This window comes from Hipposideros armiger, unplaced genomic scaffold (assembly GCF_001890085.2).
Source record: "Hipposideros armiger isolate ML-2016 unplaced genomic scaffold, ASM189008v1 scaffold_188, whole genome shotgun sequence".
Taxonomy (NCBI): Eukaryota; Metazoa; Chordata; class Mammalia; order Chiroptera; family Hipposideridae; genus Hipposideros; species Hipposideros armiger.
The window spans coordinates 978,185-1,001,069 of record NW_017731538.1 but is presented as its reverse complement, the minus strand read 5'-3'; the positions used below and the strand labels follow the sequence as shown (position 1 = coordinate 1,001,069).

The 22,885-nt window shown below is 43.2% G+C and overlaps 1 protein-coding gene across 9 annotated transcripts in view; it reads right to left on the bottom strand.

Annotated features, from left to right (window-relative positions):
- TEAD1 (TEA domain transcription factor 1) overlaps positions 1 to 22,885 on the bottom strand; it is a 255,672-nt gene that overhangs the window by 232,220 nt on the left and 567 nt on the right. For 6 of the 9 annotated variants that reach the window (XM_019652863.1, XM_019652866.1, XM_019652868.1 and 3 more), the window contains exon 2: positions 22,456 to 22,599. The exons of the other annotated variants lie outside the window; for them this stretch is intronic. The gene's annotated coding sequence lies outside the window, so the exon portion shown is untranslated. The remainder of the gene's footprint in view (positions 1 to 22,455; positions 22,600 to 22,885) is intronic. 9 annotated transcript variants of the gene reach the window in all.

Below are 22,885 nucleotides of genomic sequence, written 5' to 3'. Positions count from 1 at the left end.
CCCCGGCTTCCCAACTCCTCTCAATTGAAAGAAAAAGAAATTCTCCAGGTTTCCACTTTCTAAATATACAAACTAACCTTTATGAACAAAACAGGTAGAGCATAACATTTCATATCGAGCCTAAACTGAAAAGGGCTCCAAATTTGTAAAAGATGCCAGCTGCATTATGTCGGCTCATGTACATAGTAAGGGTTTTCCAAAACCAAGTCTATCTTCTTAAACAACCTCCTACAGTTATCTCTAAATGTTAAGTCTCACCTCAATTTTCCTCCTTGCTCATTTACACTGCTACACTCTCTCACCCCCCAAATCTGGGGAACAGTGGAGGACGCAGGCCTTTTGTTTTCAACACCATCCCCACAGGCACACATCTTGACTGGTCTCAAGAGAGGCATTTGCTATTTAATCCATTTGCTAATAAAATCCATTGGATTTGGGAGATTCCCTGACAGAGGAAGCTTGAAGCACGTGCTCCACATGCACATTGGATTTATCATCGGGAAGCATCTGCCAAGGGCCACAGAGAGCATGCTTTCCACATTGCTCAGAGACAGGAGGGGAGGAAGTGAGGGGCGGCGCCACCAGGCAGGACGCTCAGGTCTAAAGATACACCTGGATTGCCTCTTTCCAGGTGCTCAGCCAACCAGAACTCCTCAGTGCCTGGGGGTGTGACTGGGAAAATTCCTCCTTTGCCACGCTGGAACCAAGCACCACATAACCTGAATCCACAAGGCACAGCAGGCACCAGAAAGGCCTAGGTCGGGCCTTGAAATGTTCCAGGCTGAAACACAGGCTAAGGGGTAACCCTTACTGTTACTACCCAACTAGCTAAGCATCCAGAGGATGCTCCCTCGGCCTGAATCCACACTGGAGAACAGGGTGCAGGATGGCAGCCCTGCATGGCAGACCGAGCAGACGGCAGGTGCTAGCTGCCACGCCGTGCTAGCTGCCTTTGCTAGCTCACCACACAGGGCCTAGTTCCCAACAAACTAGTTGGCCAGACACCATTTGGTTTCGATTAAAAGAAATCCACTCTCATTAACCTAAGGGACAAGAAAAAAAAGTAGGGGAACATGGGTTCATTATAAGGCCAAGGAGCCTATCGGAAGACCCCAAACGAGGAACTGCAGCCAGCTCTCATGGGAAATGGAAAGCAGGGAATGGAAAACCATCAGGAAATGAGACTGTCCCCAAGGTCTCTCATCTCCTCCTCTGCACAACTGCTTTGTTCTTCTCTCTCTGCAAAGCCCTGTTAGTCCATGCTTCTCTGTACCCGTGGGCCAAATATCTACGTACTCTCCAGTTAGCTTTTCCCTGAATGACAGGATGAGCATCAAAGACAAATGAGGATTGCTGTCTCAATCCCAAAATATTTAGGAGACAGGGTTTAACTCAGCTTGGGTCAGATGTCCGCCTTTGATCCAAACATCAGAGAGAAGGTGGGTGAGCTGGCCTGGCTATAGAGGATACCTACCTGTCCAGCACAATTACAAAAACTAATAAATGACAGCTTCATGAAGTCTGACCTTTGTGAAAGCCACCAGGTTTTTCAAAGGTACCATCCTAACTTCTTATCATCAAGCCAAAGAAAAGCAGCTGTACAGCCAGATCCTCAAATAACAGATAAAAATGTCTTCTGTGTAGCTTGTTTGTTGGTGGCTTGGGTCAGGGAAAAAAATGCATTTTGGGATTATCAAAGAGGAATTTACGTCTGGTTCCTCCTTTTTGCCTAGAGACAAACAGAACCTGGCCAATTCATAAAAATGTCCTTGAGATCCTGAATGCGAGGCTGAGGGAGAGATGCAGCCATGGTGGAGACACACGCAGAACTGAAGCCTTCTGGGTCAGACGTACAAAAAATAATTTTCCACAGGAAGAATCCGGTCAGTGTAAAGGTTAAGCAAGGCTCCTTTCCTTACAAAAGCCAATGGGTTTTTCATAAACTACCCCCAAAGAGTCCATCAGTTGGGGTCGCCTTTACCTAGGGCAACACACATTTCCTCACAGATCCCGGGCTGCTCTGCGTGGTTGCTAATAAGATATCTGTTACAGCAGGCTTACAAATCCATTTACATTGATTTTAATTAATGAATCAATCTCTGGCCCTGAACAACTTGGTCTGGAGCCGGAGAGCAATTCACGATTCAGTCTGTACTCCCAGTCTAAAGTCTACATTAAAAAGAAGTTAAGTCTCAGATCAATGTGGGACAAATAACAATAATTGGGTTTGTATCTCTCACAACAAAAGGAAACATCTCTTCCAAGTTTAGACAGTAGCTCTTCACACATTAGTAAGAGGAATATATTTTCAGTGATTTCCTAACAAACTCACTAAGGATTGTGTTGTTTTTGTTTTTTTTACACAAGCCTGACATCTGGAAAACTACAGTCAGATATTATGACACTCAGTCAAATCTCTAACATCAAATGAGCCCAACTTTCTCAAATGCTTATCGGAACCGTTTAGCCTAGGCTGAAGTTGAACAGAGTTACCCAAACACAAAATCCAAATGACAAGAAAGAACAAAGTGGCACTCACCAGCCTGGCTGTGCTCTGAATCAGCCATGCTTCATTAAAGGGGCAAGCAAACTTCTGCATTTGCTTTTATTTTATCTTTTACAAAGGCTGAAATAGAATTTGACCTTTGTGAGCTATTGTCATCTATGAATCGGAAACAAGCTCAATTTAAAAGACAGCATCAATATATGACTGCTCATCATTTCGTTATTTTCCCTTCTTTTTCCTAGTCTTTCCACAGGGTTTTGTCTACCCACTCTATTTTTAGACTTCTATCAGAACTTCCAATGACTCCATATAAACCTAAAGTGGAAAAGAAAAAGTCTAGTTTCAGTCCCATTTTCTCAAACCCCACAGCTAACCAACACCAATTAGCGTAGGAGAAGAAGAGAAGAACTGATAAATGAAAACGCATCACACTCGATTTTCATTTTTTTTCAAGATCGAAAAAGTCCATAAATTCACAAGCAAAGCATAAAGCAGCAGGAGCACCCACCCCACACAGGTAGAGACACCAACCTGCGTGTGCTCTGACTTCGCCGTTCAGACAAGTAGAAGCTGCTCATAAGAGAACAAATGCAAGTTGCAACAGACCTATTACATTGGGGGACTACCACTTCACATTTCTCCCTTACTTTTTAAAATACTTAATGAAACAGTTGTGAAATTGATTTTGAAGTCGGTAAGACTGGCCTGAAACACTGCAAAAGAAACCCCCCAAAAAAGACCCTGTGTTTCCAGGCCAGAGCTCAGGTGGCTGGTACACGCCTCTCTCTGTCTCTGTCTCTGTCTCCTCTCTCTCCTCTCTCTCTCTCTCTCTCCTGGGTGAACAAAATAGAGGGGGTTGACACTTGAGCTATACATATGGGCTCCAGAGTTCCCTGCCTAATGTCAGCTTGCATACCCACAAGTTTTAGGATTCCCTGGAACACTAAAGCTCCTCGAAACACTGCCATGTGTGTACTGGGGCGTTTCGGCCGACCCCGCCTGCCACCTTCCCTGGCTGAGCTGTGAAGGGTTGCACAGCAGAGCAAGGTATGCCAGTGCAGCCCAACATTCGGCTCAAGACCACAAATTATAACCAGTTTCAGTAAATTAACTCGAGTGCCTTTGTTCCTCAGACATACATCTTCCTACCGCTTACAAAGTCAGGCAGCAGAACCTAACCACCAACGCAACTACAGCCAGGACTGGGAAAGGAAGTTATTGAAGCCTGGATTTCCTGCTTTTGCTTGTAGCCAAGAACGATGAGGCTTGTAGTGGTTTCAGGAACTGACTCATCTCATGATTCATGGATAAGATACTGCTTTTAATATGTTTCTGACCCGAAGACTCAAGAACCTCAAAACCAATCTGAACCTATGCTTCTTCATTCTTATTTGCAAATGACAATTCACAGCAAAATAAACAGGAGGACAACTGTGAGTGAAACAATTAAAGCATCATGCCAAGGGCAGCAAAAGTGGACCATGGACATCACATGTGAAGCCATGATCAAAAGCCTAATCCATGGGCTGTGACTTGACAGCATCCAAACTTCCCAAAAGTAGACAACAGGTGGGATAAGGTTTATTTTTAGATGTCACTCCCCTAGATGTAAAAATAGATTCAGCATGGCAATATTTTAATTCAGGCGCATCTCAGGTTGTGACTCTAAATACCCAAGATGTAAAGAAGCAAGTAGCTCCAAATTTAACTGTTAACAGTTGCAAACCAGGAAGAGATCTGGGTTAGCTGAACAAGGAGTAATGGGCAACAAAGGACTCACCGTAGAACTCATTCTTTTAAATCGTTCTCTATAGGAGGCTGCAATTCGGTATTGCCACCCACCCTCGGACCATTCTCTTCTTTCCCTACGACGCACACCTCCACACTCACACAACACACACACACACCCAGTACTGAAGAGCACAGCTCTCTAAAAGCACAGATAGGAGTTGGCACCTCTGCCTGCCCCCGTGATGTCCCCACGGAATCATTCATTCTAGAGAAGTCCCACTAAGGAAAAGTTTTCAATCCTTCCTAGCCCAGTTCTTGGATTTTCCCTGGCCCTCAATACATGACATTAAGCACAGACCCAGCTTCAGGGGAGGCTTTCAGAGTGTTTACAGGTTTTAACACAAGCCCAGTGGCACAGAGGGAAATGGTGGAAAGAAAAAAGAATGGATGCTGGTGGGGGAGGGGAGGACAGGAGGAAGCAGTAAGAACAGTTGACCAGGCGAGGCCAAAGTGCAGGGCTGGCTGGCAGGCACTGCTCAGCTGGGCTCCTTCAACAGATTTACTGACATGACGTCAGTGGCTCCAGTCCAGCTTTTTCTTTGGTAGCTTTTACCACTTGCCTCCTGAAGTCTCCACTAGGTTAGGGAGCAACAGGACCACAATGAAAATTCCCTTTGTGAAACCAAGTTTCCCTCAGGGCACAGGGGCAGGCCAGTGAATTATAGGCTCCTCACCCTTTGGCTGTGCCCACAGGAGGAACGGGGGAAGGAATAAGCCCCTATAATACGACACTTTCCTTAATACACAGGAACCATTAAATGAAGCTCACTTCATTAAAAAAAATAAATAAAAAGGGTGGGGGTGGAGGGTAGTGGGGAGGGGAAGGGCAAAGTCAGCAAGGGGTGGGCTCTAAATGAGTATCTAAAATTTCAGAGGCAAGGACCCTGGTTAACTTCTCAGGGATGTCATGAATGATGATTATTTCAGGACTATTCACTCATTCTGCTGTGAGGCTGTGTTGGCTGGACTGTAAACGCATATGGCTTTGTTTCACCAACAAAGCAAAAAAGTATTACTAAAGCTGCAACTCCAGGCCTGAACGGAACCTCTGAAGGCATTACAGCTTGTCTTTAAAACGAGGGGTTTAAAAAAAAATTTATTTTTTTTTTGCCTAAGTGCATGTTCTGTGATGCACCAACAAGGGTATAAAACAATTTCCAAGAAGCAAGGATAGGAATTACTAAAAATAAGTCTAATAGCAGATCTGTTCAACAAAAAACACTCATTTTAGACTTCTAGGCTTACTAGGTATACCCACAACAGCACAATAGCTGAGTTCCGTCTAGGACTCCATTGCATAAATCTGCCTAACATTACAAAGCTTTAAAATTTTTTTTAGCTTATAAAAATAATGTGTTAGTGATAAATTCTTTAATGACTAGAAGATGAAATATATTCTGTTTAAAACACTTCAGGAGATGAAGGTACAAAACTTAATTCAGCAAATATTTACTCAAACAGATGTGTGTAACCCCAACAATATCATCAAACTATAGTTTGCAGTCTGAATGGCTCAGAGAGGTAATAAGATAAGGAATTTCTCACCTTCTGGTAAATTAAACAAGGCGGTGTAACAAACTTTCAGGCAGACATGACTGAAGGCAGTGACTTAAGTCTTCTGTGAAGTCTAAATTAACGGGAGCTTTGGCCTTTAAGATGAGAGTCAAACCATGAACTGTCCATGGGGAATTCTTCAGTTTGGCCTTTTTCTTAAGGGAGAAAAGGCCAAGACGACAAGTACATGCATTCAAGTGGCAAATGAGAGTCAGAGGGACAAGTGTGCAAGGAACCTTTTGTACCACAAACCAACGAGTTGAAATGGTAGATGGGATCCCTTTCTGAAGGAATGGGGGGTGGAAAGGCACACACATTGTAGCCTTGAAATACCATTTCCCACTAAATGGAACCAAAACTCTGCAGAAATGGTTCATGTTAAGTCTAAGGACATACAAAAACAGACTGGACAGCAAGGCAGCTATCAAAAACAATTAGGATCGTATCAAAAGGGCACAGGAGTCAATTAAAGAAGCTCACGCTGGCCAAAGATGGTACCATTTGAGCATCAATAAGAGAAACTACAATGGATTCAAAAGCATCCAATCATTGGGGTGGCCAGTTAGCTCAGGTGGTTAGAGCGTAGGCTTATAACACCGAGGTTGCCGGTTCGATGCCCACATGGGCCACTGAGTTGCCCCCTCCACAACTAGACTGAAACAACTACTTAACTTGGAGCTGGTGGGTCCTGGAAAAACACACTGTTCCCCAATTTTAAAAAAAGCATCCAATCACTAAAAATCTATGATTGTATAATGATACACAAACAAAAATAAAACCAGAAACCTGACTTTCCTATATAAACTATACCCCAAGTTAACCAAATAACTGATGAGAAAAAGTTTCTATAAGCATATTCTAGCTAATAAATGAAGAAAGAATAAGAGTATCGGAACATTACCAATTTACAAAGCCCATGTGAAATAACAGGTATGTACAGAGATCACAAGTCAATGGCTGCTAATATCATGAGCAGACACAGCTGCACATTATGGCCAGGGCCTTCTGGTAGAATACCAGTTATGAAATATTCCTGTCAAAAAAAACAACAAAACAAACAAACAAAAAAATTAAACTTGAATCAGATCGAGCTTCTAGATTCCAATTTATAGGAAACACAGAGGATAGTAGAACGTAATAAACAGAACCAGAAGAATGCAACTGCAAAATCCAGAATGAGGGAAACGCTACAAGAGAAACAATGACGTTTTTATAACAAATCAACTGCAAGAGAAAAAAAAAAGGAGGGAGGAGAGATCTTTAAAGAGCTTTAAGAAACATATTAACCAAATATAACCTGTTGTTCTCGTTTGGAACCTGACTGGAACGAACCAACTGTGGGGAAAAAAAATTTATGAGACAATCAAGGCAATCTGAACAGTGACCAGATATTTAATATTAAGGAATTATTATTAAAATGTTCATATGATAGTGTACTTGGTGGGGTTTTTTTTTTAAAGAATCATATTTTCTAAAACATGTACAAAAACTTTATAGATGAAACGGTATGACATCTAGGATTGCTTCAAAATAATCTGGTGGGAGAAGAGGCAGGGGTTTAGAAGAAACAAAACTGACGATGACTGAAGCTAAGGGATGGAGGTCCAGCGGGGTTCATTACCCTCTACTATACTGAATTTTCCCATTAAAACAATTTTGAAACCTAAAATAAGTAGCCACTGTTCCTGTCCCCCTCCTTCAAGAAAGATGCTCAAGGAAGAGGTACTTGGCCCTAGAATTCATGGCTACTGGGGGATGGTAATCACAATCATAATTACAGTCAGCAACTAACATCGATGGGACGCTACTTCTCTGCCAGGCATTGCGCTAACCCTCAGCTAGTTCTCACTATATTCCAGAAGAAAGGCATTACTCTGTTCATTTTACAGGTAAAGAAACTGGGGTTCAGAAAGGTTAAAGAGGTTGGTTGCCCAAGGACAGACAAGTGGATGAAATGTGTGCAAAGTCCATCAAGCATGATTAGGATCAGAAGGAGTTATCTTTTTAAAATAGTAACTTTTAAGAGGGCTGGTAACTCCATAATCCAAACGAGTCAATGCTCTCCAGTGTTAAGGACAGCAGAATCAAGAAGTGGTGCTCTTCTGACAACCATTTTTGGTGAAACCTAGAGAATTGCAGGACAGATCTCTAAAATCTCAAAGTGATAAGAGCAGAGGAGAAAGTATGAATAGTGGAGGGTGTGTGTGTGTGTGTGTGTGTGTGAAAATATGAAAGCAAAAGGAAACTGTCTGAAGAGAGAGAGAAAAAAACAACAGAGCAGGAAATCCAGCAAGAGGGGAAGCTGGGGAAAAGCTTAAAATTAAACCCAAAGGAGGAAGATGGAAAAGCAAATAAACGAGCTTCCGTCAGACTCGTTCATTCTAGTTGGGACAAACCCTCAGGAACTTGGATGGAGAACTGGAGGGCAGAAGCAGCAGGAGACTTCAGAATGGGTCGAGGGGACCAGTGAAAAAGCCCACTGTGGGCCATTCACCATATTCCATCACATTTCACTGTAAACTCACACTCAGGAAGTATAAGCATTGTCTTCATTTTTCAGATGAGGAAATAGAGGCCCAAAGAGATTCAATACTTGACCTGATATCACAGCGAATAAGCAGAACTGGGAGTGGAACCAGGGTCTGACTTCAAAGCCATGCTTTTAGGCTACTTTGCTAAATAATATATCAAGCACTAGAGAACGATACAGAGTTAGGTCAACACCAAAAGCAGAAGTACCAGAAGAGCAGTGGGAAAGACTCTAAGAAAGGACGCATCCTGGGAAGGAGGGGAGACAAGAGCACAATCTTAGAAACCAGCCATAGTGGCCCCAACCCCTTGTAGCCCAGAGTCACCAGAACTAAGTGAAAAGGAGGAAAAGACAGTTATCAACCAGCCCACCACTCCCTCTCACTAAGATGTCAAAGACCAATAGCAACCGCATTAGCAACTCCATTTCAAAGCCGCCAGTGTCTTTGCCAGTGTCTTTTTCGGAGGGCTCTGAGCAAGCGCTTAACTCCCTTCTCCCCTCCACCCCTGCCACTGCCCATCACGTATCACAGCCTAAGACATCTTTTCCAGCCAGTCACCTGGGCTGGGGGCGGGGGGGAGACACTCACCTCATCTCCCAGGTTCCCAAGAACTCCCACTATCAAGGAGTGAAGTCTGGGGGATCTTCTCTGTCACTGGCCCCAACTTTAATTAAAAAAAAAGGAGTGAAGTCAAGGTCACCTGCCTACACCCTATCCCCAACATGAGGCTACTTCCACAGCCAAGCCTTCGGGGTGATAGAGGGGGATAACTTATTCTGACAGCCTGCCAACAGAGCACATTCCAAAGAAAAAACCAGATAAACAGGCAGGTCCAGTCCCAAGTTTCCAAATTATGCTGCCCCCCTTCTTCACCCCCCGACACACACACCCATAGAGCAGTTTGGGTCAAGCCAGTCCCCAATAGTAGCCTTACCCTTTTATTTTCAAAGGCTAGTACACCCAGTCTGAGAGGTAAAGGGTTCTACTGGGTCTCCACAGTCTTTGAGGACTGAACCAAAAGGTAGAAGCAAATCTTGCCCCTTCTCAAGACAAATGACTCAGGTGGGACAGCGTCCCTAGGAAAGGCTTGAATGGGTCACAGCCAGCATTTAAGACCTTAGCCATCTGTTTGAAGGTAGAGGGCAACCATGAACACAAAAAAAAGTATTCTGCACTTGGCATTTTCTGGGTAGATAGTCCAAGTGAGGGGAAGTCTACCTCTGTTTCAAAGTCATAATCTATCTTAAATACACTCAAATACCACAATAAAACCTGGCAGGTGACTTGCTATGCAGTCTTTGTTAGCCTGGCAGCTGTGGAGTCTCACAGATCTTGGCCCTGTCACACTGGCTGTGTGGCCTTGGGCAGTTTACTAGGCCTCTTAGAGCTTCACTTTCCTCAACTACAAATGGAGCTCTTGGGTTTACATAAGGTGAGGTTGAGGAATGGGCTTACGGCAGAGCCTGGCCTATCAGCCTTCCATTCTGATCCCAAATCTCTCAGTGTGGTCCCGGAATTAGTACAACTAAAAGGAGAGTTAGGGAGTGAACTCAGCAGAAAACTGCTCCTCCTCCACAAAACCTGGCTTTGGGAGGGGAGTGTGGGGTAGTGGATAGGATGACTCAGATAACAACACCATTCTCCAGGACCTTTCTGCCTAAGGCTCTCACATTTTATCTCTTTAATCTAAAGCTCAGCTCAAAAGCAGGCTAGAGAGGCGCTGATAGCCCAGTATCATCTTCCCAGGAAGGGAATCCACAAAGATTTTCAAGTGACTCGCCCAAGGTCACAGGGAGACCGATGGCGGCTGTCCAACCAAGCCTTCCCTCAACACAGGAATGGAGACGCACAGATCCCAGCCCCTGGAGGACCCCTCAAATGCCTTCTCTCAGCGAAGTGCCCCAACAAGGAAAAACAGTTCTCTAGGCTCTCACAAGCAAATCCCAGGTGCCGTTATTTCAGCAAGACACGAAAGACACCGCAGTGGCCTGAACACCTGCCCAAGTCACTGCCCAAAGCACAGGATAAAAGGATTCATGAAACAGTAGGGTCAGAAGAACCACCTGGAATGAAACAGTGGCATCACAAAGTACTTAAATTTTTTAAATTCCTAAAATTCCACTCCAGTTCCCCTGCCTTGTATATTCAGGTACATCTAGGACATCATTAGCCACTCCCCCAAGGAACACAGATAAGCAAGTTTGAAACCCAAGACTGTCGAGAGCACCGAGACCACAGGTTCTACAATATCATCAGAAATCCCCAAACTTCACACAGTTAACAGGCCTTTCAGAATTCCACTGGGAAAAACGTCTTCCTACATAAGACTTTGCTGGTCAAAAAGGAAATGAACCAATGCTGAATCATGCCTACAATGATGAGAACTTTTTTTTTTTAAATAGGTTAGGAATTGATCCTTAGAGTGGGTTTAAAACAATTTGGCTTGAACTAGCACAGGTTTATAGGACAAGTTGTTCCCTGAAATTCCCCGCCACGGCAGCTCCAGTCTCAGAACAGCCTGGGACACTCCTGCAAGAATAATATTGTCGTGAGCGCAACACCAGGACACCACAAAGGACTCCTGCCCAGATTTTCTCTCCATTCTGCGTAATTAAAGGGAGTCAGTCAGTTTCCTCAACAGTTTCCTATTAGAATGACCACGTAGTCTACCATCCAAAACGGGACATTTTGAGAGTAAAAAGGGGTGCTAATTACTAAAGATTAGGCCAAGGCAAGAAGCATAAACCAGGCCTGTTCTAGGTAAACAGTTACACAGCCACAAGGAACAGTAAAGGACAACCCTTTAGAAAATAAAAATGGATAAAAACTGCCACAAACAGTTACTATAAGTAAGACAGTCAGCATCTGGTGAAAGGACACAGGAACTAGAAAGACCAAATAGAAAATAAGAAGAAAACTAGGGAGAGCAGAGCCTGAAACGTGGAGTATAAATTGACTCCAGGGTGGATTTTTTCCCCCCATCTTAAATCAATTTACAAATCAGATTCAATATTTGACTTGTGGCCTCATGTGCCTTCTGGGTCGCTCTTCCTCATGATCTCCCAGTTTATCCTTTATGATTTTGTTCGTGGGCTGCTTAAAGTATAAGCCATATGGGCAGTTAATACAGTCAACATTTATCATTAAGGAGCGAGTTCCCCTACATCCCCGAAATCACTCTTTAAAAAGTAAACGTCTTCCATTGGCTACTTCTATTGGATACCTTGAGGCTCCTCACTACAACCAGTAAACTCTTACTAGGTCATGGCTCTGAAGATCAATCTTAATTACTTGACCAGCAAAACCAATGCACACACAGCATGAGGAGTGCTGGGGGTGAGCACAGCTGACACTGTTCAGTGTGATAACTGAGATTCAGTGTTTTATTTCTTCTATGAGATATAATCTACATACCATACAAACACACCCTTTTAAAGTATAGTAAGCTCTCACTTAACACCATCAATAGATTCTGCAATGTTAAGCCAAAAGACATATAACAAAACCAACCGTATCACAGGCTAATTTATATAAGCAAGAGTTCAGTTCCTGCGGCATCTCATAAATGTTATACTGAAACAAGGCTGAACAGAAAGAACATTATTCGAGGACCTGCTGTATGTAATTCAGTGGCTTTTAGTAGATTCACAAGGTTGTGAATCACCGTTTTTAAATCTTTCTCCTCTCTTCAACTGTCAGTTGGCCGTCTCTAACAGCCCCTATTCCCAACAAGTTTACTCATCTCTCAACAATTTTTAACTTTAATTTTTAACTTAAGGACTGGGAAAACACATAACTAGCACACAATTCTACACACCCTGGTTGAGACAATAGAAGATGTCCATAAAATGCAGGTGGTCCCCAGCCCAGGCTCACACAAAGCAATCTTAACTGCTCAAACCAGTCACTGTGAATGACCCAGGTCAAAAAACAAGGGGACACTGACACACACTGAAGTGTAGCTGGGAATGTCAGCAGAGCAGGAACAGCTTAACGCAACTGACGGAAAACACAGGTCTCTACTTGCCAGCTTCCAAAAAGGATTCAGCTCACCTACCCAGAAAGTACCTGGGTCCTAACCCCAGTAGACACATCTAGGATGAACAAACATCCTCTTAAACATGCAAATACACTGGCAAAAGGATCAGCTACTATTCAAACAGGGGTGTTAATTATTATTATTATTTAAGTCATATTCAAGGTCCAAAGAAGGGAGTCTGATTAAGGTGGCCAAGACGTAATTCCTGAGCTTGGAATAGGCACTTGGAGGAACAAGATGGTCTGGCTTTTAACAGCAATCACACCTGCAGCTACAGCATACTGAGCTAGCTCTTAACTAGACCACAGCTCCTACATCTTCAACGTAGATAATGTCATCCCCATTTCCCAGATGAGGAAACTGAGGGCACAGAGAAGTTAAGCAGCCTACCTGCAACAGGTATTAAGAAACACAAGGGAGGGAGGCGGCATGATTAGGGGGATTGCTCTCTACCTCCTGTTCTCTCTCCCACCAGAAGCTTAATGCCGTCAGAACACCAGAGGGGATTCCTCGAAGATGCTGCCAACAGGCCCAGGGTCCTAAGCACAGTTTCTCTATGAAGAGTTCCTTACAACCACCTTAGAGAAGAACTTTTAGAACCCAATCCCAAAGTTAGGCGTATGGCTTCCAACCAAGAACCTAAGGAGGAGCTTTCTTTTTGGGCGGATGAAGACGCATCATGCTATCCACTTTTAGAAGCATTTCCATTTAATTCGGCAAAGAATGACCTCAAATATGATGTATTTACTGATGGATTTCCTCCACTTTATGAACAGGGGAAGTGTGGTTCAAAGCGATTATGGGCCAGGACTTTATGGGATGCTCCAGCCTCTCCTGGATTTCAGTCCATGTGCCTGAGAACAGCAGTCTGGCTCTTCTAAGTCACTCTGCCTTGGTCCGGGGTGTTCCACAAGTGTCCCTGTCCAGGCTGACCTGGCAGGAAATCCGTGAAGACCTGGTATGTAAGATAACATTTGAAGCTGCTCTTTACTGAACACTTACTAATGTCAGGCACACAGGAGGCATTCTATTGAAATTTCCATAAGGGGATACCGAGGCTCAGAGAGGAAGTTATTTGTCCAAGGCTATAGAACTAGTGAGTGGCTGAGCCAAGAGTCCAACTAAGGTATGTCCAACTCCAAACCTGTGTTTTGTTTTGGTTTTTTTTGAAGATTTTATTGGGGAATTGGGGGAAGGGAACAGCGTTGGGGACTTGGGGAAGGGGAACAGACAAGTTGCTGTCCTTTTGTTCTTCAGTCTAGTTGTGGAGGACATCGCTTCACTGACCCATGTTGGTATTATGATCACTGCACTCTTCCCAGGTGAGGCAGTCGGTTGCCAGCCATTGGACAGCTGCTCACACTGGCTACCAGCCACTCACGGTAGCTCACAGCAGCCCACTGCAGCCCCGCTGCAGCCTATGCCGTCACGGGCAACTCACGGCAGCCCAGTTCCAGGTCGAGCTGTTGTTCACCATCTTAGCTGTAGAGGGCACAGCGTCACTGGCCCTCATGGGGGATCCGAACCGGGGTCCTGCTGCACAGAGCTGGCGTCCCAAGCCAGCTCTAACCAAAGCGCCACTCGGCCGGCCCCAAACCTGTGTTTTTAAACCTACAGTATTAGCCTGCCTTTTTCCAAACCAGAATCAGGAAACTTCCCACTCCCCATGTCAACCAGTTCCCTCCTGCTTCCCTCCTTCCCTTTTTCTTCTTTCAACTAATTGCTCACAGCCAAGTTTCAGATCTATTACTACATGATTGGCAATAAACCTTTATCGCTATTTCAGGGTTGAGTTCATTACTCTGGAGAGTATTTGGGAGGGGGGGAGGGAGTTGTTTGTTTTTTAACAAATTAGCCCTGCTCTACTCCCAAAATGGCATCTGGCAAAAACAACAAAAACAAAAACAAAGCCCTTTCCTTCAAAGGCCTAACTCCAACATCATATACATGGCAAACCCTTCCTTAGTCCTCACCACTGGGCAACAAAGCTCTTTGGAAATGTCTTGAGCACTTATTTATGCTGGTATTATATAAGGAAACCCATGCTCCTAAAAACACAAATGTGGAGAAACATGAAAGCCCCTCCTCCTTCCCAAGCCACTTCCTCAAAGCAACCCCTGTCAATAAAGTAGACTCTCCCAGAACCCTCTGAATAGAGATGCACACGTTTCATCAGCTCTAAGACACCCCTGATTGAAAGATGCAGCATGATTTTCTAAGAAACACTGTTGCAAAACAAACCATCCCAGAATGCTTATCACTTAGAAGTCATAGTTTATGCATATTGAAACTTTTTAATCATGTCAACCGTGTGCAAACATAAAGAGGAAAATCTAAGTAAAATAAACAGGGTAAGATACACTTAAAACAACTTCTCAGACAGATCAATACCCATGCTTTCAACACACTATCATATCACCTTCTGAGACAAGGATCCTGGTGACATCAAGAGCATTCTGCCTTTGTTCTGCAGGCTTTGACAAGTGTATGCAGCCCCATCATGGGTCATGACCACGGCCTGGCCAGCCATGGTTATAGGACATGTTCAAATATGGAAAAGCTTCGCATTTTGGAACTCATCAACTATGGGATATACAATTTTCCCACTGGATTGTGTGACCCCTTTACATGCCTGTTTCCCTACCTGTAAATTTCACAGGGGCATTTTACTTATCATTCATTGACCACCTTTTGCTGATCACCTTTTGTTGTAAATGTTTGAATGGCCAGTGAGTGACAAGTAGCAGTTCTGTGCAAAATTGGGAGCATCTGGATTTCAAAATGTCCAAGGTGGAGAGTAGCGAGAAGGGAAAGAAAGAAAAGAAAAGCCACATATGGTTCATCAGCAGCAGACTCATCTCTGGGATGTGGTCAGGATCACCCGTCCTACCCACTCACTCTGCAGTGTCAAGAAATACCATCTGAGGAGCTCTCTGAGCACCCCCACTACTCAAAAACTACCTCTGCAAGGTGCCAGGCAATAATTCGTCCTTATACTCCTTGAGAGCAAGCCTGACATGCACATCTGGAAACCAGTGCTACATTCCCAAGGGATAACAGATGAGTGCCAAGCATGGAGAAGGTAATTCTGCTCATGTTATTGCTTCTAAGGCACAGGAGGGTGAGACCTTATTTTTGTGCAGCAGTATCTTTAAAACCAACCAAGAACATCTTTAGTAAATTCCCTAACGATTCTCAGGTACATCGCCTCACAAATATAAGGGGAGGAAAAACCCCATTCAGAGTTAGGAAGGATAGCCAAAGTTTGTCTGATTTAATCTGAGGATAAAAATTAAGAGTATCTAGAGCACTGGTTCTCAATCAGAGGCAGACACCACTTTGGGGTCTCTCAAAAATACAGAAATGATGCACCTTCCCCCAGCCCTCTTCCATCTCCAGGGGTGATGCCCAGGCTGTAGAAAGCTCCATAAGGCTGCAAAGCACACGCTTAAGTGGGAACCACTGGTGTGGCTGAGGATCCCTGGGGCAGGAGTGGAAAGAGGCTGCCCTGGATTTGAGTCAGAACCATCCTGAATTAGCCATGTAAAATGATCCACACACCATGAATCACAAACCCGGAAGTCAACATTTGGAAATGGTGAAGGGCCTGGAAAGGTGAGCGTATGTATGCAGGGAGGGTGGGCTGGGAAAGGGACAGACACTCTTACCTTGGCTTTTCCCAGTGCATGGCACATATCGGGGACACAAATATTTGCTGAATGAGACTCACATGGCTGACAAGCACATGGTCATGCACATCATCAAATTTCCACTGAGACACCTACTGTGTGCAGAAAATCTAGCTCTGGAAACTCAGGCAAGAGTCATCCCCTGCCCCGCCCCCCAACACCCTCCCTCAATTCACAGAGAAAGAGATTTTAGTTTTGCTTCAGCTTCACCGGACATCTGAGTAGAGGTGTTCTAGAAGCATTCCCCTCTTCAACAATTCCTAGTCATAAAGGAAGCTGCTTCTTGCCTCCAAACACAGATAACACTTCCTGTGCTATCCAGTTATACAGATGCCAATCATTTTTACATTGTATAATTAAGGTAAAATTCAAAGATGAAAGAATATCAGGGAGATATTTTTAATGCACAAAACAGAAAACTTTTCTCAAAATATCGGCCTAATCTCTCCAGTATTTAAAACAAAAACAAATTTTGAATGATGGGAATTTCTTGGCTCTGCTCCTGTGAAATGCTATTGAGGAGCTTTGTTCCTGTTTTTCTCTCAATGAAAATACCTGATGAAGTCTTCTAAGTGTCCCAGATTTCAAGACGGGGCTGGGGGCTGAGGACTGACGTTTCCCTCCCTCCGTTGATGGAGCTCTTTCTAACTCCAACCACCATTGTCTTCCAAAGGCTTTCAGATGAAAAGGCAGCAAGGGAGAAAGGGTTGAAAGAGATTCCACCAAGGGAAGCATCACTCACAATGGTTTCAATAGTTTCCGATTCAGTTAGCCCCCAAGATCCCCCCCAGCCACAGTGATGGGTGATCTGAAAATGAAGCATATCAAAATGCTATTGATAAGCTAAATTACCAGACAGCTTATCTGAGGCCCACATCCGCCATATGGTGCTCCAACTTCTGCCGCCTGTTGCTGCCACAATAGGCACGCCTACCCAGAAAGCACCACTGGACAGAAACCCGGCAGCAGCGGCATGCGGGAGGGCTACTGTGTTTACATTTTATTTTGTACTATTAGCTTTGTGTCTCCCCCTATCCCACGAGGGACTACACACACACACACACACACACACACACACACACACACACACACACACACACACACACACACACACACACACACACACACACACACAAACACACACATTCAGTGTCAAAAATACGCGTTTACCTGCAGGACACATGCATGCACACCCCACATGTGCACATGTATGGGGTATACACCAGGTGAACAGAGAGAAAACCAGATGTCAACTTCAGAATCGGAGCTGCCTGGTGGGGGAGGGTGAGGCAGGCAGGCTCCCAGCTCGAGCTGCAAGCAGACAATGCGCTTTTCTCAAAACACTCAGGCGGGCGGGCCTTGGGGAGTGGCTATTTAAAACACTTGGCTCCTTTTATTTCACCACCATGGAAGTGAATTCGGCTCTGAAGTGCCAGAGCAAATGAAGTCATTTGGTTTCTGTGGGCTCCCTTTGCATTCGAGCAGTAGAAGTGAGACCAGACGGAAGTCGGAAGGTCCAGCCGAAGTTGTTCTTTCTTCCAATTAAAACTGATTCCACAGAGGATTTGGTGCCTGGGCTTCATTAACTTTTTTTTCTTTGAAAAGACACTAAGGTCATAGGAAATTTAAAGGACACTGGAACGAATGCTGTCAAAGACAACTCCCTTCACAAAATGCCATCAAGTCAAAGTGTAAAGATGACCAGATAAGGAGATCACCTTCGAATGGTTCGGTTGGTATAAAAGATTAGTAGTAATTTTTGTCAAATGAATTCATAAGATTTCTTTCTACTTTCTGCTAACTCTAAAAAGGTTCCTATCTCTGCAGAGACATCATTGATGGTAATACAATATTCTTTTTTTTTTTAACTTTACTATCTATTAGAGAAAAGACACTGGTTTTCAAAGAGAACGCAGCAACAAACAACATCTGGTTATTCAAAAATGCACAAGATGTAGGTTTGGATAGGTGCAATGAAATGTCAAAAAAAAAAAGTCTCTTTCCAAATATTAAGATCTAGTTAACTATTGCATGAAGGCACACATTTCATCCCCCAAATTACCCACACCTAAGCAGACAGCATTCTTGGATGAACTTTTCAAATTTTCTTATACATTCTCAAAAAAAAAAAAACTCCTTTCAAGTTAAATTGAGATTGCACTTGAACTCCATCCAAGAGTGGAGCTGAACTGAATTATGATAATTAGAAAGCTGTGCCTATAAAAAAGCAGCGCAGTTCATGCATTTTTTTTTAAAGTTCATGCCAAAGAATATAAGTTCAATATGTTCTCACATAATTAACATTTCCCACCATTAGCAGCAGTTTTTCAGTTTATATATCAGTAAAAACAACAGAACTCGTCATTGTTGTATATTCCCAGTCAATATACAAATACATCTAAACCTGTCAGATGCCTAAAAGCAACCACCAGAATCTCCCTCTGGAAACAACAGTGTCAACTTGTTCATCAATAAGCTGACTTTTTCTTTTAAACCCATTTGCCAATGCTGGACACTGTCCCTTAAACTAAAACTGCTAATAAAATCCCAGGACAGAGTCTTAAAAATTAATGTGAAAAAAAGGGCAGAAAGCATTGCATCTGGATAGTAAATACTGATTTTAAACAATTGGGGGAGTAGAGGGGGCCACATAAACACAGTGAGAATGGAGCCTTGCCTTGTCCTGCCATAAAAGTAGGAAAGACAGCCTCTTAGGAATCCCCTACTCCCCCAATCCAATCAGAAGAGAGACCAGTGGTTTCAGTTAGCCAGGGATCCCAGACTATGGAAACGATTTTTTGAGAATCTTCCCAACCATGCAAAAAGCCAGTGCACAAAAGAAGAACCTAAGAGCTGAGAGTGAGCCACTCAATAAGGAACTCAGTCCTGAAAACCCACCCTTCAGAACATCCCATTGGCTTTGAGTAAAACAAAAAATAAATATTTTGAAATTCTCGTCTTCTGCACCACTACAAAACCCAAACGTATCTGAAGAAATGGCTGAATTTCAACTGTGAGTTCAAATATCAGATAGGGTCAAGGAAGCTTGTGATGAGTATGTTACAGATTAAAAACTCTCAGTAGTTCACATCTTTGAAATAAAACAAGATAAAAACCCACACAAAAATGCTCCAGATATTTAGATCCAAATATTCTAGCATTCCAGAAACTGTCCCAGAACAGGGAGGGCTCTGAACCTTCCTGATTTCAGGAGTAACCAGTAACTATAATACAAGAGGGTCTAACTTGGTATTTGTCAAAAAGCCCAACCCTGAAACATTTAAGTGCTTAGGATGAACCTGAGTACTTGATTTTATCAAACTTTGTAAATATGAAAGAATAAAATATATCACTGATATTGTTCAAACATTATTTGAGATCTAATTTAAATAAATACCTCTGGGTAATCTGTGGCTTCTACAGATAAAATAAGAAAACACATCATGCAACTATAAAAGATTAATTAGTCTAGCCATCGGTGAGTCCCCAACAGCCTAAGTTTGTCAAAGGGCAAAAAGCTTTCAACATACTTTTCCTGCCGAGTTCAGAAGTAGGAAATTAGCACTCCGCTGTTCCAGTCACTAAACTCAAAAGGGGAAGCTACCCTGCCCGCAATTTATCAGCAAAAAGGTGGGCTCTGATTTCCCTGCGGTTCTACAGAGAAAGCTGGACACTTGCTCTGGCCAGCATTCTTCAGTCTTTGGAGAAAACGCGCCCCAAAAGTTTTATCATTAAACAGATCCAACCTCTAAGCACAGCTTTCACTCCGCAATATTTTTTACTCCTTTTGCAATCTCTTAATTGGGGACAAGACAGAGTGCCTAATACAAGCTTAAAAGTGTTATCTACCTACTGTCTGTATGTGAACATGGTTGTTTTACGTACAGTAGATCACACATGCAGCTATTTGCACCAACCTTTTGAGTGATAAAACACAACAATTTTCATTTGCAAGCAGTATAATTATGCTCACAATTAACACATAATAACACATGAGATTAGAGAGAAGAGTAATCCTACAGATGTGCAGGCTCTTGTACAGCCGCCACGTATGAGATATCAATCCATTTCTGAAGCAAGAAACCTTAAAATATTATTAATGGCACAGCTCATTTCTTCAAAGGCCTATCGAACAACTGGGATCTACATTCTCTAACTGTTCTTATGATATACTTTTCTACTGAAAATATGACAACAAATATGATCTAGACACAGATAGATGACTACAAGTATATTCTCCCCAAAATTTCCCATTAAGAAATGCCCTCTTATACGTGTTTGCTGTTCTGTATTGTCAGAGCCAGCAAAATTCAAAATTGTTTATAAATGACTGAAGCTCAAGCAACAAAAACACAGAACATTGTTTTTACTTATGACTTGCTTGTCCTTTTTCTATATAAAAGGGATGCTGATCCCCAAAGTAAATGTGTGAATATATAATTCTTGCTGTATAAATCAAAAGAGGGGTAGAAAAAGGGAGCAGGAAGCTGACTTCCCCCAGGCTGTACCCTCCCCAACCCTCCCTTATGTGTAATTAGTGTGGTTGCTGGGGCCCAGACACACATAGTACCACAATGCAAGGAAGCGCCTCTCGGTGAGAAATTCATTTCAATCTGGCTAAAACTAAGCTAGGTTGCCCTCCCTCTTTAAATTAAATTTCATTAAGTATATGTCCTGGTTTATGTTTTGGGAAAAGAATGAAAAACTCTAATAATCTTTCAGGCATATTCTCTGGATGGAGGTCTATTTGTTACTTTATAAAAGATCGCACAGAGGAGGACTCGAAACAAAGATTCTTTCCTCTAATATTTTTTTAACTCTCACTGTCAAGGCAAAGTGCCACATTGGTTTTGTTTCAAACTTGTAAAAAGAGAAAAAGAAAGAAAGAATAGGTATTCTAATACTCCCCTAAAACTGCGGATCAAATAATACTTATCATTAAAGTAAAAATAAAATGGTCTACATTGACACTTTTATACCATCAGCAAGAACCAGTAATGGATACAGCTTATCAGTTCATTTTTTTTATACCAACAACAAATAAAATGGTAAACTCTGTTTAAAACCTGAAACCTGAGAGTTCAACACAGTTGTGCATATAAAGAAATGCTAAACAAAAATATCTGTGACCATTTATGGAAACAGTGAGATTAGAAAAATAAGCCTTTCCCTGAAAAAGAAATCAACAATTCAAAACCTCACTGTTGACAAAGGTTCAACTAATCCATTTGTCTTTCCTGAGTCACTTTGTAATTAGTTCTACTATTTCCTCCTAAAGAGGAAAGGTTCTTACCAAAGTTGGATCTAAGTCTGGCCCTTATAAGCATTCAGATGTGTTTGGGCCCAAAGATCCTGTTATTTACAGAAGGGCACAAACCCAATAGTGAAAGGATGAAGTACTGGGCACAGCCTGAGGTCTGTTCCCCAACCACTTCTTCAAAGTACCCTAGCAGAGAAGCCCCCGCCCCCACACCCGGACTCCCCCTTGGAATAAGACACAAGCAAGATCCACAGCAGCTTGCAGAAAAGGAGCCCACTCCCTGCTCTGACCAATGCAAGGAGATCACATTTTCCTGAAGGGAATCTTCAGGTAACCACCTGCAGGCACCTAGCACACAAGTGATCAGACCACCTAAACTTCCAGAAGCAACCATAGCGAAAGGTGAGGAGGAAGAAACATGTAGTTGTCCTGAACTGATAGTGTTCTGCTCCTTTGCAATATCTGTAGCATTTTAAAGATTTTTAAACACTATTTTGAAACCTGATAGGTCTTGCAGACTTTTCTGTCCCAAGGTCTAGGCTTCCTCCAAGGTACTGTTTTTTAAAAACGGCCTTTTTACATTACCTGCTCCTGCAACATCATCTGTCTCTAAGTTTCCAGTGCTTACTGAGGTCAATTTTCATTTCTGCAAATCACAGGCAGCCACTTGCTTCTGAGAAGTTAACAAGCTTTCTGAGAAACGCTGGTGGCTGGTATTTCATTGTTTCATAAATATTTTTATACAGTGACACCATTTAACTTTAAATAAATCTTTAAAAGGAAAGAATTAAAAAGCAAAGAAAATTATGATCTGGATTTTATTTCTTTTCGTGGGAGAATAAAGGAGGTGTGAGCCCTCCATTGTTTTCAACTCATTTAAAATGTTGCTTCAGTTTTTAAAAAAATACTTTTTTTTTTTAAAGGAAACTCAAAGAAGTTGAACTTTCTTTAAAGCGGGCCTCTCTGGACTTTTGAAAACAAGTGTTGCTGCTACGAACAAAGACTAGAAGTGCACCCTGATTTTCTCCCCTTCTTGGGGATCATTTCTCTTCCAATAAACAAACAAATCCCCCAGTATTTCCTACCGAAGGGAAGTTTTCCAGGGAGAGTCTCCTCCAGGGTTTGGTGGTAACTGCGACTCAGTCTTTTTTGGACACAATGTTTCTGCTGACTCCTGAAAATTTTCCACTTGAATGTGCAATGAAGCAGCGGCGGAGGCAGCAACAGTCCTGGAGAAGCGGCAAAGACAACCGTGCCTTCTTTCATCTTTGAGAAGAAGGAGCGAAACCCCGCCAGCAGCACAAGTCGGCGCAGACCCCGGGCCGGCCTTGGGGGGCCCCGACGCCGGGGCGGACGGGAAGGCTCTGTGGGGAAGGGGGGGGGGGATCGGGCCGGCTTCGGGCTCCAAGGTGGCGCCGGCGGCTCTCCCCGCCCGCGCTCGCTCCGAACTTCTGACTTCGAGAAAAACGTGAAAACGGCCCGAGGATGTGAGGGTGTGCGCGCGTGCGGGCGGGA